Source organism: Podarcis erhardii, assembly GCF_964252035.2.
Source record: "Podarcis erhardii genome assembly, chromosome: 8".
NCBI classification, from domain to species: domain Eukaryota; kingdom Metazoa; phylum Chordata; class Lepidosauria; order Squamata; family Lacertidae; genus Podarcis; species Podarcis erhardii.
This window is the reverse complement of record NC_138499.1, coordinates 27,916,963-27,934,137: the sequence shown is the minus strand read 5'-3', so window position 1 is coordinate 27,934,137 and position 17,175 is coordinate 27,916,963. Positions and strand designations below refer to the sequence as shown.

Sequence of the window (17,175 nt, the reverse complement as noted above, 5' to 3'; positions counted from 1 at the left end):
GTGGCCAGAGGTATTTAAGCAAAGAGCAGATTATTTCAGAGGTCCATTCCAACTCTGTGATTCTCTCTATGTGTTGGCTTTGCCCTTGTTAAACACATACCGTACTTTTCCGTGTATAACAGGCCCCCTATTTTGGGGGACTGAAAATTTAGAAAATAGGGGGGACCTTTTTTGGGGAGAGGATTGCCCACAGTTGTTGAGTTTGGGGGGGGGCAATAGTTAAGCTTTTTTTAGGGGGAAATGCTCACCCACCAGACCGACACTGCCACTCATGCACATCGACAAAGCAACCTATCCTCTGTCCCATTGCCGAAAAAAGCAGCAAATCGCCCGCCCATTTGCCACAGCGACAGCCAATCAACAACAGCCCTTGCAGCAGCCACCAATAACAGTCTCCAACTCGCAGCAACAACCAATCCCATGGTCCCACAGTACACTACCAATGTATAAGATGACCCCTAATTTTGAACATGATTTCGGAATTAAAAAAACCATAGTCTTATACATGGAAAAGTACGGTATATGCACAAAGTGTGTAAAAAATCCTTTTGCAGAAGTGATTGCAACATGGTCCCATCTTCACCATACATCAGGTAAGCTGAAAATGTGTATTTTCCTCCACTGCCAGCAAGGGCATTAAGACTGGCAAATGGAACTTGGTTGTTTTTGCCATGGCCTGATGATTAGCAGTTTGTGTTAACACAGAGAGGGGCTTTTTCGGTGGTGGCAGCAGTGCTGTGGAATGCCCTCACTTCTGAAATGTGAGAGGTCCCATCAGTACTAGCCATGGAAAAATGTTTGTTTCTCCTGCAACCAAAGGACTGTGACAGCTCAAAGGGAGTGGCACCCAGACCAACCCAATCTATCATTATTTTGGTTAGAGAAGCTGACGCCAAGCCTGCCATCTTAATAAAAATGCTGTAGCAGAAGACGAGTACATCTCTCCCCCCCCCCCACCATGCTGGTATTTTCTAAATTTAAACTCACTCCATGATTGAAGTGAGTATAGTTTTTCTGAAGGTTGATGGGCACCTAGCAACCAGATAAAGTAATTTATCACTGTTAGGAAATAGCAGCTTCCAACCACAGAAACAGTTATTAGCAAAAGTGTGTTTGTATATATGTGTTCTCATCATTTGAATTTACTCTAATTTTTGTCTTTGAAAACCTCATGTCTTTGAAAACCTCATTTTGAGCTTCATTACAAACAGCAGGGGAAATAATTCAAAAACAAAGTTCAGAACATAGGGTTCTCTGCTTCCGAAAGCATAGTAAATGGCAACATGTACAATTAAACACACCCTTCCTGCTCTGAGCTCATACTAACTAACACCCCATGTATACATCATTCAAAGGCATCTGGGTAAGATTTCCAGTGATCAAATATTTATCCAAATTACAAAAAAGTAAAGGCAGCCTTGTTGACCCATCAGAATAATAGTAAAATCCATATTATGGCCAACTAAAGTATCACAAAAGATCAAACACATACACACATATAATGAATTGCAGGTGTTCCGGATGAATTATGTTACTGGTATAATGTATTAATGTTTATGTTTTTAAATATGTTACAAGTCGCTTGGAGACCTCTGAGTAACAACTGACTAACAAGTCTAATAAATAGTGTGTAAATGTTTGAGCTCCCCAGAACTCTTCATCAGGCTAGATCATAAACTGAGCAGGGAGGACTTGGCTAATGTTGAAGCCATGGGGTCTAAATGTGGTCACAGACCATCTTGACTGAGATTACGACCAGATGAAGAATCGGTGACTATTTTCTATATATTTTTTTAATGATTCTTGGCCTAACCCACTATTCAAAAAACTCATGTTCAGACTGTGGCCACATTCAGACTATACATTAAAAGAACTATGACACCAGTTTAAGCAATCATGGCTTCCCCAAACAAATTCTAGGAGCTGTAGAGCTACAGAGTTCCCTGTGAAGAGGAATTTATTTTTAAACCACTTTGAGAATTGTAGCTGTCTGGGAGGGAGACAGTGGTCTCCTATCAGCTCTCAGCACCCTTAACAAACTGAAGCTCCCAGAATTCTTGGGGGGGAGCCATTGCTAAAGTGGTATTATAGTGCTTTGAATGCAAAGTGTGGATGTGGCTTATGTGCCACCTTTTGAGTACCAACTTCCCCAAGCCCCAATCTGGTGCCAATATCTGCTAAATCACATGTGTACAGACTGAGGCATAATATGTGGGACCTTGTTGTTGTTTAGTCGTTTAGTTGTGTCCGACTCTTCGTGACCCCATGGACCAGAGCACACCAGGCACCCCTGTCTTCCACTGCTTCCCGCAACTTGGTCAAACTCATGCTGGTAGCTTCGAGAACACTGTCCAACCATCTCGTCCTCTGTCGTCCCCTTCTCCTTGTGCCCTCAATCTTTCGCAGCATCAGGGTCTTTTCCAGGGAGTCTTCTCTTCTCATGAGGTGGCCAAAGTATTGGAGTCTCAGCTTCAGGATCTGTCCTTCCAGTGAGCACTCAGGGCTGATTTCCCTAAGAATGGATAGGTTTGATCTTCTTGCAGTTCATGGGACCTTATAGTGCAGGAATAACTATGCTGCAGTTTGTCCTATAAAAAGAAGAACACAGAGAGAGATGCAGGCCAGCCCAGCAGGAGAGGAGGAGTACACAGCCTCCAGCAAACATGCTCACAAGAGGTTCAAATAGGGCACATCAATGAAGTGGCATGAGCAAGTAAGGGCAAGTTGGTCTTTGCCAGCTAGATGACCACGACAGCACTGCTTTTCCCAGCAGTAGGGAGAAATAATACATTTAAATGTAATCAAAACACTAGACCTTAACAAAATAAAAGGAGACAGTAGAGCAGCTTAGAAAGAAGATATCAGAGGAAGAATCCAGTACACTGTCTATAACCCTTGAACAACCACAATCCACACTGGAATCACAAAAGGAACAAGTTGGTTAAAAATATGCAGGGTGGCGCTGCCTAGGACTTGCCGATCAGAAGGTCGGCGGTTCGAATCCCCACGATGGGGTGAGCTCCCGTTGCTTGGTCCCTGCTCCTGCCAACCTAGCAGTTCAAAAGCACGTCAAAGTGCAAGTAGATAAATAGGTAAACGGCGGGAAGGTAAACGGCGTTTTGGTGCGCTGCTCTGGTTTGCCAGAAGTGGCTTAGTCATGCTGGCCACATGACCCGGAAGCTGTACGCCGGCTCCCTCGGCCAATAAAGTGAGATGAGCACTGCAACACTAGAGTCGGTCACGACTGGACCTAATAGTCAGGGGTCCCCTTACCTTTACTTTTAGACACACACACACTTCCCAAACTATGAAATACTGTACTTGGAATTGTGGGTAATAACTGCAATATCTCAGTGACAATAGCATCCTGGAAAACAGTGCAATCTGGAGCAAACACCACATACAACAAATGTGCATTTATTGTGGGACACACACGCCATGCACCAACTATGTGAAAATCCTAAGAAGTGTCCATAAATTCCTCATTGTATAGTTTGCATCTTCTGCTTGCAGAATGTGGGGCTTTCAGCACAGCATCAGTTAAAGTCAGCATTTTACGATGGCAAGAAACCTGGCCAGGCTTAGTGCCCTTGTTAATGTTACAGACGACACAATGGATAGGATCAATATTGTAATGAAAATAATATTAAATCAGAGCTGGGGGAAAGAACATATTTTTTTTGGGGGGGGGACAGGGTTTTGCAGTTACCTTTTGCTCATGGAATTGAACCAAGACTTTTTCAATCTATTGAAGCCTGGCTTTCAAGGAGGCTGCAAAAAGAAAATCTGAAGAACACAATAGAAAACTGCTACACTAGCAAGAATAATACAAAAGGGTGAATCAAACTGCATCAACCTTGTATCAATACAAGAGGAGCAAAGCAATAGGGCATTCCATTGAAGAGCTGGCTGAGATAACTGCAGGAGATAGTTCAGCAGATACAGTTGACCTTTGGTGATAATGATAACATTATGGGAGATATTTATTTGTATTTATGAATTTATGCCCTCACCTACACTGCCCTAAGCCGTTCAGCTCAGGACTAGGGAAGCTTATAAAATTATGTCCATCTGAAGTTCTCTCAAGATTTGGATATTCCAAATTATTACTCAGGTTTGCAGAGCTCAGGTTTTCCATGCTTCAGTTCTGATGTACGAACTTGGATCAGAATGTGCTGTTTGTTGCAGTTTTCTCTTCACATCTTTCTCTCTTTCATCCTTACAGATTACGGGTGTACAGAAACGCACGCACACACATGGATGAAAAAACCATGCAAAGGGAAATTTTGAAATGTCGTTTCCTGGGACTTTACCATGTGTGTTTATAAAAACACAGCACCAAAAGCAATCCTGGTATGATTCCTTTTTGTGTAGTGTGTTTTAAATCAGTTGTGCCCATGACATGCTACAGTAACCTACTGAGTGGGAAGGGAAGACATGTATGGCTGAACACACTGTGCCAAATTGTGAAGTTAATTTTAGAAATTCTCTAAACTAAAGTGAAAGACAGGCAAAAATAATAACAGACCGAAGGAGAACACACCTAAAGCATGCCTAACATGCATATATATGAGTGAAAATAACAAACAAAAATTAATTACATATGGGGAAATTGTTTGCTAAACATGTGTATTATGCAAAAAAAAAATATGCATACAAGCATGTGTATAAGAGGAATTCTCACTAAAATGCTGATGGGTTTCTCGTGGGCACCTGTGTAGAATTATAACAATACCAAAGGAATCCATCCCTTCCTTGGGTCTTATTGTCAACATTTTCAACTGCATATTACTTCATAATCCATATTTTAAATCTGTCCATATTGTCCATAGTACTTGTTACATTACAAGTATTATTAAAACCCTCCTAATGTTTTCATCTGCTTACAGTGGTCTCCTAAATAAATTATGATTCCCCCCCCCCATTCTTTCTTAAAGTTTTTGTCTTCTTGGTTCCTGAGCTTTCTGGTCAGTTTTGCCATTTCAGCGTAGTCCATCAGCTTGGTTTGCCATTCCTCTCAGGACAGGACTTTATCTTCTTTCCATCTCTGGGCTAGTAACATCCATGCAGCTGTTGTTGCATACATAAAAAGTCTTTTCTGATCCTTTGGAATATCGGTACCTACAAATCCTAATAAAAAAAGCTTCTGGTTTTTAAATAATAGTTACTGCATTTAAAACATTTATTTTTTCATTTCATTATATATCAGTTCACAGAATGCTTTTATTACTTTACACAACCACCACATGTGATGAAAGGTGCCTTCTTTTCAGGCATTCATTCCCAATCCCCACGCAGTCCTTGCTGCTCAATGTGCAAAGGTCAGGGGTGAGATGGGCAGGGCTGGCATGCACGAGGACATTGCGGGGAATCCAGTGTGTTTTCCCCCATAGTGTGTTTTTCCCCATGCCCTACACTCCCTGGTCATGACGGGAATTCTCTATTCAGGTGAGGTGCTCTTGTTGCCCACCAATCACTGAGGATGCTTCCACAACAGAAAAAGAACAGCTGCACTGAAAGGACTCTCGACAATTTACTAAATGTTCATCTATCAAGGTGATCTGCTTTCTTTACACATCCGTAATCAAATACTAAACTTCTTCTGCCCCCCACCCCACCATAAATGCCAGAGTTTTTTACTAGCTTTCTCCTATTTCCTATGAAACAACTGCTACTTAGATAGATGTTCCTTGTTTCAGAAGAGGCCTCTTTCCTGTGGTCTTGTTACATTAGACTACAGAAAGTGAAAGAGTGCTATCGGGTGAACCAATTTACACAGAGGAATTGTTTCTCAACAAGCACAGAAGCAGCTTAACAAGTTGTCAATTTGAAATGTTTCAACAGGAGACAGAATGGAAAATACTCAACTCCACTGCAGTGCTACCGCAGGTGCTGAGATCACTTAGGTGGGGGAAATGGAAGGCTCTTGACAGTAAGAAAAGGAGTATGTGGAACAAGCTCTCATTCCTGAAACCACCACTTCTACAGGAGTAGCACTGGGGACAGGGAATGAGCAAGGTGGAAAAGAAAGGCTTAAGGAGGTTTTCAAGAGACCAGTTCTCCTGCAAACATGAGCTGTTAGGAGAATGATGTTCAGGAAACGCATGCACTTGTTCACAGAAACATAGGGAGCTGCCTTATATTGAGTCAGACTTAGACCACTGGTCGATCTAGCTCAATATGGTCCACAAGCAGCCCTCTGGGATGTCAGACAGGGGTCTCTCCCAGACTTGCTTGGCTATGCCAAGAATTGAGCCTAGGAACGTCTGCATTCAAAGAAGATGCTCAACCATTTTGCTACTGCCCTACCCAAGTTCGTGTAACGGTTCAGGTGTATGCATGTATGCCAGCAATCTTGGGAGGGGACGAGATTGTACATCATTAGGAGCTGAGGAACTGCCCACTGTTGCCCTCTCCTTGAGTTGCAAGTCTGATAGCAAAATGGCCCTGAATATTGAAACACGCCCTGGAGTTGTTGAAAGTCAGGGAGGTGTTGTAGTTAGAATCTGGTTTCAAATCTCCACTCACCAATAAAGCGCAGTGGCACTGCTGCCCAACCAGAACCCCAAAGATAGCCTCCCCTGCTTTAGGTTAAGAGAAAGTCAAGGGTGAATGAACTGAATCAAGCCAGGAAGTCCCACTCAAAGCACCTGAATTCTGCCAACAAGAACTTGAAACCCTGCTGGAATTCTTACAGCACCCCTAACTGGGTGAGGTCCACATTCACACCATACATTAGGCAAGAGGGGTTTGTTTCTAGCCAATAAGGCAAGATGACTCATCCCGGACACCCAAGAAGAGATTTCTCTCTCAGCAGGAAGATGAAACCTGAGAACTCAGGGTTTCAGGCCGTCAATCATTGCTGTCAACAACAGTAGAAGCTCAGCTCAGCAATCCTGAACAAGCAAAATGCTTGCATAGGATCTCTCTCTGGGAGCAGAGAGAGGAAAGTTGTTTAAAAAAAGGCCGGACCACATTGACTGCTGTTAAAGAGCAATGTGTTATTTTGTATTTTGTAGCATTTATATGTAACTATTTTAATACTGTTTTCAGTAAAAAATTAATGTTATTGTGGTGGAGAGCAAATTCATTTCTACTCTACACAAGGTTCTGGTCAGGTATCCCACTTGCCTCAACAACATATTTTATATCCATTTTGTGTTTATGGAGGATTTTGGATTCATCCCAGTGATGTCATACTGTACCTGCCACCAGTTCCTCTTGGCTGCATAACCTCCAAGTCACAATAAAACACCACAAATAAGACACAAGTCAGATACTACATAGAATTGGGGGGCATGTTCAGCTCAGACAATGTAATCCTTCCTGACAACCCAGCTTACTGGGTGGTGTGAATATAATTGTGATGGCACAGGTAAAAACCTGCATTGCAAGAAAGGAGAAAGCAAACAAACCAGTCAGACTAGCCCCTCCACTTTCTTAGAGTAACCACTGTCTCCAAGTGGATATTTATTTTTCTCTGACAGCACACTAAGCAGCCTTTTCACCTTTTGGACTTTAGCCCAACTTACTCGGAATACTAGGTAGGGTGGTATGACAATTAGACATAATGTGACTATAAGGCCACAGACCAATTTCTTCCCCAAAGAAATTATGCTTTTGTTTAAGAATGTAGACTGCAAACATAACCCCACACAAGCACAAATAAAATTACTTCTGAGTAGACATGGTTAAGATTGCAGTCTTAGTAAGGTGACAAGTTAAAAAGTTTGAAAAAATGAATTATTTTAAAAGCTAATTTTACAGGAGAAAGCTTTTGTTAAAAAGAGACAAGTGCATCCAGTTATACCTATACTAGACCATTATTATTATGCCCCTCGGTCTTTGAAAAAAGGTTGTGCATAAATTAAAAGGGGAAATAACTATTTATAAAAATCAGACTAAACGATATGAAAACTGTTCCTCTTCACCTCTCTCCCCACCTAGATGTCATTAATCCAAAGGGACTAATTGAGGTTTCAAGGCCGTTTAATCTCAATAGTCTGATTCCAGTGGCATTCATAATCATGTCTGCCTAAGTAAAGCTTATTGCACTCTGACTTTGGACAGTGTATTGTAAAGGTTACTTACTGCAGCTTGTTTGATGGCTTTTCATCCGTAATGGCTTCAAGGCCAAACTCATGGGCACTGGGCTTATAGCAGTGTATAGATAATTACTTGAAAGTCTGCACCTTCTGGCTCCCTGCTGGTTGAGTGCAGTTGCTGTCACTTGGAAACTTAAGCTTTTTTGCATGCCACTACAAACACACACACACACACACACACACACACACACACACACACACACAGCAACTTGCAGTTTCAGTGGCAGTCCAAAAGCTAAATCCTAATAATTGCAGTAGCCAGGAACGGCTTTGAACAAGGGATGCTCTGCAAGCTACCATGGACCCAACTGCCACATGAGTCAGCCTTGGATCAGAACCACTGTCTTATTCTTAGAATGAAGGGCTCCAACAATATGGTTGTATGTGTGCGCGTATGCACACTCACAACAGCTTTACCATATCTAAATTGTGATCCTTGGTGTGTGTGTTTTTGAACTACAGAATTCCTTCCAAACTATACTATTAGACTTCAGGAAGATGGATGTGTTGTTAGCCTGAGCTTGAACAAGGGCAAAGTTTAATGTCAGAAGTAATTTGAAAAAGAATGAAAACCATTTCAGCTTTGGGGGATGCTTTTTTAGTGCGCTCTCTCTCTCTCTCTCTCTCTCTCTCTCTCTCTCTCTCTCTCTCTCTGCCAGACATGCCAACGATTCTTTTATGTTCCTATTAGGGAAGGTTACAGAAGGAAGCCAGCTGAATCTGCTGAACTTCGCATGTACCTCGCGTGTCCATAGCTCCTATTCCCTCTGTCATCTGAGCATGCAATCTAGAGAGGAACAAAAGCAGAATATAATGAGTGCTGCAACCGGAGTTTCGGCTTTAAAGACCTCCTTGCAGTCTGTTATTTGAAATAAGACTCCATCGTGTTAAGTGGTGCAGAAATGGATACTGGCACCCTTCAGCCACAAAGCAGATGATCAACCAGTTGCCCATATTCAAAGCTGAATGAGCAGCTGCCTGAATCTTTTTGCCACCTTGTTGGCTCGCCTTCCCCATGTGCCTCCTATGGCAGTGGTTTCCTATAGAAGAATAGAGTCGGAAGGGACCCCAAGGGTCATGTAGCCCAACCCCTGTAGTGCAACCATGCCCAATCTGATGACCTCCAGATGTTGCTGGACTGCAACTCCCATGCTGATTGCAGCATCAGGGCTTGACAAGGCTTGTGACCCTCACCTGTTCCAAGCCTGCTGCAGCTGAGGAGTCAAACAGCTTCTCCCAGAGCTAGCGAGCCTCACCTGGCCAGGCTGTGGGCTCTTGCCTGCCTCAACCTCCTAGAGCAGCCCTCTCTCTGCTCCCTACACCTCAGAGCCCACCATATTAGTGGGGACAGGGGCCACTCTGGTGATGGGTTCTGCTGCTTTGATTCCTGTGTATTGACCTCCACCCCTTTGCCATCCTCCTGTGAGTACTTCCTTCTCCATCCCCAGTTTGCCCAGGTGTGTCCCAGTCTCAGCTACACCCTTCACCCGGATCCTCTTTCTCCTCTCTGTCGTTCTGCCAGGTTCAGGTGATGGATAAGTCCTGTTTGAGACCCACCTGGAAATCTGATGCCATTCAGAGTTGGTAGCACTGGGATAAGTTCCCCAGTGATCTGACTTGTGTTCACCCTAAGTTGACCTTGTGAGCCTAGGGGTTGTCATGCTCCTGCAAACATGATAAAAGCCACTCCAGATTGAATCCAAGTGCACTCTTCTTGAAGTGGGTCATGGACCTTCCCCCCTTCCTACTCCAGGCCATCAACACTGGAAGCTGGAGCTAAGTGCTGGAAGACATTTGTCTCCGAGATGCACTGACCCTAATAGGAATGCTTGTTGTCTGCGTTCTGACTCACCCCTCTGTATTATAAACTCTAGGCTCTCTCTTGCCCAAGCAGCGGTATAAATGTCACTTATTTTGTTTTGAGACATAATACACTTTAGTCAGGGATTTGTTGCTTTGTGGGGTTGTGCCTATATGCATTGAACTAAGGAAAGCAGCCTCTAATCATAAAACTATATGCAGCCCTAAACAATGCATGTAACAATGTCAGTATTGTAGAACAGATGATATTTGCAGCACAAAACTAGGAAACATATATATTCCTCATGGCCTCTGAAAACCCTCCTGCCCTGATCTGAGGACTTCTAATGCATGGAAATGGGGGCAGCCCAGCATGTTTTAGCACTGATGTAGTGAGTCTTATTTCTAATCATTAATACCATTTTCAACTGGTTGAAGGTTTTGAATGGGAGTGGGGCCCCAGCCAACACGATGGCTGGGACAAGTTCCACAGGGGGGGAAGCACTGGGACATCCAATCTCAGTGATCATGGGCAGGAGGCGGAGTTACGCTAAGACCAGACCATGTCATTACCGAGGAGGCAGGTTTAGTCGTTGTTTGAAGACTATCCCTACCTCCGGGTCTGGCCTTGACCGGATGGATACTGGAATCAACAGGGGAAACCTACATGACCTGAAGGTGTTGCTGTGTAATGCCAGGTCAATGATGAATAAAACCACTGCCATCCACGACCTGATTGTGGATGGAGGATTTGACCTGGCATGTGTGACAGAGACCTGGTTGGAGGAAGCAGATGGGCCTGTCCTTGCCGCTGCTTGCCCACCAGGTTTCTCTTACGCACAGCAACCCAGGTCATGTGGGCGGGGAGGGGGGGTTGCAGTGATTTTTAGGAAGTCACTAGCTTGCACCAGGCGTCCTACTGGGAAGATCCAGTTTTCTGAGTGCATGTTCTGGAAGTTGGGCAATAGGGGCAGTACAGGATTCCTTTTGGTGTACCGACCTCCCCGCTGCACCAAGGATTCCCTGTCTGAGCTGCTTCAGGTCGTGGCGGATTTTCTCCTGGAGACACCTAGTTTGGTTGTCCTAGGGGATTTTAACATCCATGCCGACACGACCTTACAAGGGGCTGCTCGGGACTTCGTGGAAAGCATGGCCTCCATGGGGCTGTCCCTGAATAAGTTTGGCCCAACTCATAGTCATGGACATGCCTTAGACCTGGTGTTCACCTCTAGTGATGTGGGTGATCTGACACTAAGTAAAAGTGAAACAAAAGAAGTGCCATGGTCAGATCACTTCCTGGTGCAACTGGACTTCTCCGCGACCCTTCCCCTCTGCAGGGAGGTGGGACCAATTCGGATGGTCCGCCCCCGCCACTTAATGGATCCAAATGGTTTCCAGAGAGTGGTAGGGGATGCTTTATCCCATGTTGATGGCCTTTCAGCTGATTCCCTGGTGGCCCGCTGGAATGCGGAGTTAACCAGGGCTATTGACTGTCTGGCTCCGAAGCGCCCTCTCCGATTGCATGGAGCCCGGACAGCTCCGTGGTTTTCTTCGGAGCTAAGGGCGATGAAACAATCGCTGAGACGGCTAGAGCGTCGGTGGCAAAAAACTCACTCCGAATCTGACCGGACACAGGTTAGAGCTCAACGTCGAGCCTACCAAGTGGCGATAGCGACGGCGAAGAAGACTTTCTTCGCCGCCTCTATTGCATCTGCAGAAAATAATAGCAGGAGACTTTTTCAGGTGGTTCGGAATTTAACAGAACCACCTTTACCACTGGGGCTTTGTAAAGACCCCAAGATCTCCTGCAACGATTTTGCAAAGTTTTTTGCAGATAAAATCACTCATATTCGGAAGGAGCTAGACACCACCGTGGGAGCAGGGCTGGGGCGGGAGAGTGCTAGAGCTCTGTCTGGTCAAGTTGCATGGAATCAATTTCAATCCATTACCCCCGAGGATGTGGACAGGCTGCTTGGACGCGTGAAACCAACCACCTGTCTCCTGGATCCTTGCCCATCCTGGCTAATAAAAGCAAGCCGGGAAGGGCTGGGCGATGGGCTCTGCGGGGTGGTGAATGCTTCCCTCTGTGAGGGAACATTCCCAGATCCGCTGAAAGAGGCGGTCATTAAACCGCTTCTTAAAAAACCATTTTTAGACCCGGCCAGTATGGCCAACTATCGCCCAGTCTCAAATCTTCCATTCTTGGGCAAGGTGATTGAGCGCGTGGTTGCTGAACAACTCCAGGCACGCCTGGAGGATGCGGACCATTTGGATCCCTTCCAATCGGGATTCAGGCCTCATCATGGGACTGAAACTGCCTTGGTCGCACTGGTTGATGATCTCCGGCGAGCTAGGGACAAAGGTGAGAGTTGTTTCCTAGTTCTGCTGGATCTCTCGGCGGCCTTTGATACAATCGACCATAACATCCTTCTGGACCGTCTAGAGGGGCTGGGAGCTGGGGGCACCGTTATACAGTGGTTTTGCTCCTTCCTCCTGGGCCGTGTTCAGAAAGTGGTGGTGGGGGATGAGTGTTCAGACCCCTGGGCCCTCACTTGTGGGGTGCCTCAGGGTTCCGTCCTCTCCCCCATGCTTTTTAACATCTATATGAAGCCGCTGGGAGAGATCATCAGGGGGTTTGGACTGGGTGTCCATCAATATGCAGATGATACCCAGCTCTACCTCTCTTTTAAATCAGAACCAGTGAAGGCGGTGAAGGTTCTGTGTGAGTGCCTGGAGGCGGTTGGAGGATGGATGGCGGCTAATGGATTGAGGTTGAATCCTGACAAGACAGAAGTACTGTTTTTGGGGGACAGGGGTGGGCTGGTGTGGAGGACTCCCTGGTCCTGAATAGGGTAACTGTGCCCCTGAAGGACCAGGTGCGCAGCCTGGGAGTCATTTTGGACTCACAGCTGTCCATGGAGGCGCAGGTCAATTCTGTATCCAGGGCAGCTGTCTACCAACTCCACCTGGTACGCAGGCTGAGACCCTACCTGCCCGCGGACTGTCTCACCAGAGTGGTGCATGCTGTAGTTATCTCCCGCTTGGACTACTGCAATGCGCTCTACGTGGGGCTACCTTTGAAGGTGACTCGGAAACTACAACTAATCCAGAATGCGGCAGCTAGACTAGTGACTGGGGGCGGCCGCCGAGACCACATAACACCGGTCTTGAAAGACCTACATTGGCTCCCAGTACGTTTCCGAGCACAATTCAAAGTGCTGGTGTTGACCTTTAAAGCCCTAAACGGCCTCGGCCCAGTATACCTGAAGGAGCGTCTCCACCCCCATCGTTCTGCCCGGACGCTGAGGTCCAGCGCCGAGGGCCTTCTGGCGGTTCCCTCATTACGAGAAGCGAGGTTACAGGGAACCAGGCAGAGGGCCTTCTCGGTAGTGGCACCCGCCCTGTGGAACGCCCTCCCATCAGATGTCAAAGCGATAAATAACTACCTGACATTCAGAAGACATCTCAAGTCAGCCCTGTTCAGGGAAGTTTTTAATCTGTGATATTTTAGTGTATTTCTGGTTTTTATGGAAGCCGCTCAGAGTGGCTGGGGAAACCCAGCCAGATGGGCGGGGTACAAATAAATTATTATTATTATTATTATTATTATTATTATTATTATTATTATTATTGAATCTAATTTTAACAAGCATATTTGGATTGTTTAGGGGGATATTCAGCCCAGTTCATTTTGATAATTATATGAGATGAGATGATTTCAGCAAAAGTTATTTGTTAGATGGTGTTCCACTTTATTACTTTCTTGCAGTTATTAAATAAATCAGTATCTTTAATAATAAAAAAAAACAGAGTTGGAAACCAAATTAGAGACTCAGATTTGCCTTGTTTCACATGGGAAATGTGTGTGGAGGCGGGGAAATGACAAGACACCTAAACCATATAACAACAAGACATGTGCATTAGTAACATGATCCTTCTTCCCTAGATGCCACCTTTCCACAAATTGTCAATATATTTCAAAGGCATCTTGCCTTCAGTGACAGACTCTGAATCCTCAAGAGACGACTTCTTCTATCTGAGGGTGACTGGTGTGGAGAAAGAAAAAAATCCCATGGGTCCCTGGGTAATCATGTTAAATTGTTGGTGTGGTGCTCAGCTAAGTTTTACTCAGAGCAAGCCCATTGAAATTGATGGACCTAACCCAGCTAGTTGAATACCACCTTTGTTTTTAACCACACTACTCTGTTTTCTTCTCTTGCATGTTTCTTGTTGACTACAGTGACATCTACTGCTGCCAGGCAGATTTTAGGAAACAGCACAAACAAGATGCATACTATGCTGAGGACTCATGAGTGCCCAATTGGATTGATATCTGAACCACAGCAGCAATAGCAACCAATGCAATTTCCAGAATAGAATGGAGCCAGGATTCAGTGTATATATTCTTAGCACACTTAGGGCTAATTTGGATGTCTACTTAACACTGGCTCCTTAAGATCTGGGTCAACATGACTTTTTAATGGGTGTGTCAGTTTTAATGTGTCAGTTCCATAATGCCAATGCATGTAACATTATCCTATTGTCATGGGCTGGCTGGGCAGAGAGGAGTGGTGGAAGGTACCCCCTGGGGATGTTGGTTTCTATTTCCCTCACTGAGCAGCAACTGCAAACACGGGACATTGTTTTGCATTCCACAGTCCAAGTTACTGTTGGATTCCCACGGGAATGGGAGACTGGATGTGAAGTTCACTGGTTTCCTGTTTTTCACTGTTCTCTCGGTGTTCTTTGTTTCCGAGAGGAGTTGCTTCTCTGCTTTCGCAGAGGCAAGATGCATGTTTGTATTCTCTCAGCATAGAGTGTAAATAAAATTAAGAATGTAGCACATACTGCTTATCCTTCTGCTGTGTGACAACACTCTGCTTGGGCTCAAGTTAAGACGAGCCTGTATCAGCTTCAGCTTCAGATGGGCCGAAGCTGGTCAAAATCTCACAGGGGAACCCCTAAGGGACGAAGGCTCAAAGCCTGGGGATTGGTGGTGGTGGGACAATAACAAGTGGTCAGAAGGAGAAGACAGAGAAGATTGGGAGGAGGTATTGGAAGCTGAAAAGGTAACAGGGTTTAGTGAGCAGGAGGAGTCTGTGACAGAGAGAATCCCAGAAGCAGAAGCAGGAGAGGGGGAAGACGAAGAGGAAGAGATAAGTCAGGTCAGTGAAGAAGCTAGAGTGTCTCCCCCTCCTGCTGTGACAAGTTTCACTCCCCCCTGGTCTCTCAGAACCAGAAGAGGTATGAAGAGGGAGGAGTAGAGTCAGGCATGCCGGCAGAGTCTCAGATTGCTTGGGAAGGACCCAGGGGAGGAGGAGACTTAGGCTGTTGTAGGAAAGCAGGGACCTTCAATCCTCACAACTGCCTCATAGGGGCAAGATCTACTGGGAAGAATTACTGTGCTCAATTAGGCCTAGCACTACTGAGCAGCCTTGTTTCTTCTAATAAAGAGTTAACTTCACTTACTCTGTGTAATCTATTGCTGACCCACTCCTGACACATACAACCTTTCTGAAACAACAGAAACCTCTTCCGAACAGGTGATCACAAGAGGAAAAGCTATCTGGACTTCCGGGTTAGCGCCTCTGGCAATGGCGGAATTCCTCTGATTGGGAGGAATTTACTCCGTGGAAACAGGGTCTGGCCGCCACGGCGAAGGCGGAGACCCACTAAAAATCACAGGCGGGAGAAGCCTGTGAACCTGGGATTCGGCTGGCACCTTTTGCGCCTCCCCTACTCGCGGGGAGACCTGGTTTCGGGGATCCGGAGCGACGTGGGGTGAGCGGCGTGGTGCTTCGAATTGATTGCTTCTTTCACGGAGTGAAGCCGCATTGCTGTTGCCGGAGAGCGCTGACTTTTTCCTGTGGACAATTCGATTTTAAACAACTACCCGTGAGTAGAATGGAAAATTGGATCTATAAATGTCTTAATTTGGCACCGAAACGGGAAGGTTTCAAACAGGAAGTCCGCCTTCCCCTTTTGTAAATAGATTGAAGCAAAGACGCTGCAAGCTAAGGACTTGGAAAGTCTTCCGCAAAGGATTAAACTTCCATCGATTAAAACTATTAAACCCCCCTTGGAAGCAGGAGAAGAGGGGGGAAATTTTGGATTGCGCAAGCCTGCAGGAGAGAGTGATGAAAATTAAATCACCACCGCTCTGAACCTGGAAAGGTGCTGCCAGTAAGATTGACGTTTTGAAGTCCATTGGCTGTGAACAGAACGTATCTTGACATTAGCTAAATACGAGAAATATATTGTTTCCATTGTCCTCTTCTGTGTTTAAAAAGGAGGAAAAGTAACTGAAAATTGAAACTATATTTACTGTTTGAACTGTGCTTAAAAGGACTGACACAAATAGAAACTGTTTCCCTCTAGAGGGAGCCTTTGAAACTGTTATAAGAGCTGAGCTGAGGGAACCAGCTGCAAGATAAGAGACTGTGAGAATCAGGGATTGACCTTGGACTATTTGAGAATGTCGATAGAAGAAGCTTTAGTGATTGCATTATGCAAGATAAGTCACTCGTTGGAACAACTCCACAAGAAGACAGATATTATGACTACTAAAATTGATAACTTGGGACAAAAAGTGACTAACTTGGGACAAAAAGTGACTAATTTGGGACAAAAAGTTAACATCAATACAGAAATTATTCAGGATCTGATACAGGAATCTACTTTGACAGGGCAAATTGTCGAGAAGGCGAAGGAGAAAGTTGCTGTTGTTGAACCTAAAGTAATACAAGTGGGAGCCCCAGCCTTACAGAGGCAAATTGAGGACTATAAGTTGAGGCCTTTTATGATTGAATGTAGAAAAAGTCAGATTTTGAGGATCGGAGCCCTGCCTGGACTGGAGAAGGAAAGTTGGATAGATCCCCGAGATCTGCTCTTCAGTATCAAAGGAAGGAAAATAAGAACAAGATCAGTAAAAGACAAAGTAAAGTGCATGTATAAATATGAAGAAGACCTGCAGAAGGGACTTGGAAAAGAGTTAAGAGCCTCGGACAGAAGATCACCAGGTTGATGGACTATATGGAATTGACGAATGACTGGCAGTATCCGAGACCAGGGAGAAGAGATGGTGGAAGAAGATTAGAAAAAGTTTAAAGTTTATTTTTAGAAATAGAAATATTGTAAAATTACTGAGTGTTAGAAAAATGTTGGAATGAAATCTTATGGCTTTAGTAGAAATGTTATAAGGAGTTAAGCATAAATAAGCATTATAGTATTAATGGAAAATAAGGGTAAAAATAAGTTAAGATATTTATAT

At 44.8% G+C, this 17,175-nt stretch overlaps 1 long non-coding RNA gene across 1 annotated transcript in view; it reads right to left on the bottom strand.

Moving 5' to 3' along the window:
* Nucleotides 1-1,369: 1,369 nt before the first annotated feature.
* The window catches only part of LOC309349112, a 40,602-nt gene continuing 24,796 nt past the window's right edge, over nt 1,370-17,175 (bottom strand). The window contains exon 2 of the long non-coding RNA XR_014159723.1: nt 1,370-2,588. This is a non-coding gene — a long non-coding RNA (uncharacterized lncRNA). The remainder of the gene's footprint in view (nt 2,589-17,175) is intronic.